Here is a 3,397-nt window from a genome sequence, read left to right on the forward strand (position 1 = left end):
TCTTTAAGAATATAGTACTAAGTGGAAACCAGCAATACAATTGACAAAGTGTAGATACTAAGAAAACCAAAGGTGTTTGTAAAGGATTTGAGAGAGTGAGATAGAGGAATGAATGAATGAAATATATATTTATATATAATATATATAAATATGAATGAAATATATATAAATGAATGATATCCCTCCACTGCAACCATTCCATTATCAATAGTGTCTTGGGCTCTAAGACCCAGATCTTGATTGGCATTGACTACTGTAAGGAGAAGGTGATCTTCTGTAGCAGTAATCATAGTCTTTGTGTCTGTCATACCCATGATCACATGTCCTCTATCGCAGTCAGAACCTCCTCCTCCATCACCACCACCACTGTGAGTTGTCTGCCCATGTAGACGCCTGGTGCAGGTGTGTGTGCGCTCTTGGTGACAGAATCATGCACACAGTTTCTTCTGCCATCTAGCCCCATTCCTTTTGCCCTTTCCACAGTCTCCTTTGAGCAATCTAATCTTTCAAAGCAACGAAAGCATGTCCTCAAGACATCCAGTTCACTGATCATAAACCACATTAACACCACTCAATGGTCCGTTACAGAGAGAATCTTTCACGAAGATCTCTCGGCAAGCTGAGGCCAGATACTCCCAGACAAGTGTTGGTCTGGATTTGCGCTGCTGCCTGGATGTCTTTTCCGGTTAGATGCTGGAGAATGACTGCGACTTCGGCTCCTTCGGGGTCGGTAGTCTGGTGTGTGAGCTACTTAGAGATCATATCCTATGAGAATAAGAGGAGCGGGGCGGGGATCTGGATGGAGTGTAACTTCTATGAGAATGCCTCCTAGCTCTCAATCTGAATTTTGACCTTGATCAAGAATAGGATTGAAACCCTTGATGGACTACGTGGGCAGGCCTTGCTCTCTGCTTGACGAGCTCCCATTGGAGATTTTGAGTGAGAGGGCGACTCCACCTCAGTAGGCTTCTCCCACTTTCCATGAACCTCAGGGCTTTGGCCTTTATGAACGCAACTCCACTGGTGCCAACAGAGGGACAGCCGCTCATCTGCCCTTGGAGTTGTTCTCTACATCACTCACGTGGGCCAGGCGTCCTCCAGAACTAAATATGAGACATGCCTTGGTTTTAGGACCAATGGCCTAATCAACCCACTGACTGCATGGTGGTGACAGGGAAAGAGTCAGCAATGGCCATGCTGCTCCACCACCACTCAGTCCCAAGTCCACACAAGATGCCGGACTCCTTTACTGGCCAGTTGTGAAGATTTTCTTTTCTTTACAGTGAAGACTGCAGTCTTTATCAGTAAGTCTTTCAGTCTCCTCAGTTAGCAAGCAAGGTTGTTTCTTTGCATATCACACTTTAATAAGCTATCCTCCCATCTAAATGCTGCATTCTTCTGCATGTAGTCCAGTTTCCTGAATTATGTGCTCAGCATACTGATTAAATAAGTATAGTGAAAGGATAAGATCCCGGCATACCCTTTTCGTAATTTAAAACCATTCGGATTCCTTTGTTCTCCTGGAAAGACTGTCGCTTGGTCTGTGGATGGGTTCTGCGTGAGTAAAATAGCGTCCTGGAACCCTATTCTATGCAATGTTATACACACAGGAGAGTGCCTTCGCAGTCTCAATAAAGCACAGGAAACATATTTGGGTAACCTCTGCTCTGAGCCAGATCCATCTGACACATCTTTCAATCTGTGCAATCCTCTGAAGCATGCATCAGTTTCTGGCAGGCCCTACTGATGTGATCCTGTCACCATTTTAAAATTGTTTTCAGCAAAATTTTAGTCTCATATTAGTGATATTGTTCAACAATTTCTTCATTCTTTTGAGCACCTTTCTTTGGTATAGACACAAATATGGATTTCTTCCAGTTGGTCAGCCAGCGATTGATTAGCTGTTTTCAAAGTTCTTGGCCTAGACTGGTGAGCACTTTCCACACTGCTTCAGCTGGTTGAAACATTTCCATTGGTATTTCATCAATTCCTGGAGCTTTCAATATAGCTTGGACTTTTCCCTTCAGTATCTTTAGTTCTTGATGCTAGCCTGCTTCTTGAAATGGTTGACCATGACTGATTCTTCCTGGTTCAATGAGTCTATGTATCCTTTCTATCTTTTGATGCTTCCTAGATCATTCGATATTTTCCCCCTTCAATATTACATCTTGAGGTTTGCAATTTTTCCTTCCAGTTCTTGAAGCTTAAATAAATTCTGAGCATGGTCTTATCTTTTAGGTTTCCTAACACTAGGTGTTTTCACACTTAATTATAATACACTATTTTGCCTTCTTTAGCTTCCCTGTGAAATTTCGGTTCAGTTCTATTATTTCATTTCCTCCAGCTGCTTTAGCTTCTGTGTGCTTCAGAGCAAGTTTGAGTCTCCCTGACATCAAGTCTCTCTTTCCGATATTTTAATAACCTTTGGCTTTTTTTCATGTATGGTGTCATCCCACTACTTTTCTGATTTTTGATTCTTAGTATTCAACAATTCAAACCTATTCTTGAGATGACCTTTAAATTCAGGTGGGATATAATCAAGGATATATTTTGGTTCTGGTGACCATTACCTATTTTTTCTTCATTCACTTTGAACTTGCGTAGAAGCAAATGAGGGCTATCATCTAGCAAGATGTCACTCTGTTCCACCATTTATAAGGTTTCCAGTGGTTAATTTCTTAGCAGTGATGTGCCTGTTTCTTTACCCTCATCTTAGTCTGGGAGTACAACGTAAACCGGTCTAGCATGGGTAAACCTGCTGATATTTGAAATATTGCCAGCAGAATTTCCAACATTACAACACCACAAAAGTCACCACAGTACCACAAACTGACAGATGAAGGAAGGGTGGTGGTCCTGCATGAGGTAGACACAAAAATGGTAATGCCTTTTCTTTAATAGTATTTTTACATTAAAATATTTTTCTAAGATATTTTACAAATTTTACCTTTCTTATGCTGAAGAGTCTAGTAGTCAATTCACTACATAGTAAAATTAAATGTTTAAAAGTGCTGCTTTCAATAGATGCTAAATGAACGTTATCTTATGATACAAGTGATGTATGGATTTTTATAAGAAATGTAAAAGCCCCCGATAAAATTATTTTTTAATCAAGGTATTTTAAACCAGTAAATGGTTAAAGTCGTTTTAGAAATGTAATTAAAAGAGATTAAGTAGATGATTCATATTTCAAAGAAAATACATTGCCATCTTGATTTGCATATGCCTTTTAAAGTTGGCATGCACCTTAAGAGCAGGGCAGAATGCCCTCTTAACAGACGGCAGTGAATGAGGACATGCCACCGGTCCCGCCCAGCTGCAGCTCCTGTAGAATGTTAACGTGATGGATATTCTTGAGGCTGATCCTCCCTCTCCTGCTAATCACTGAGTCCACAAG

General features: G+C 40.7%; 1 pseudogene; it reads right to left on the minus strand.

Moving 5' to 3' along the window:
* Positions 1-204: 204 nt before the first annotated feature.
* Positions 205-1,049, minus strand: LOC142451414 (uncharacterized; annotated as a pseudogene).
* Positions 1,050-3,397: the final 2,348 nt, after the last annotated feature.

This window comes from Tenrec ecaudatus, chromosome 6 (assembly GCF_050624435.1).
Source record: "Tenrec ecaudatus isolate mTenEca1 chromosome 6, mTenEca1.hap1, whole genome shotgun sequence".
Taxonomy (NCBI): Eukaryota; Metazoa; Chordata; class Mammalia; order Afrosoricida; family Tenrecidae; genus Tenrec; species Tenrec ecaudatus.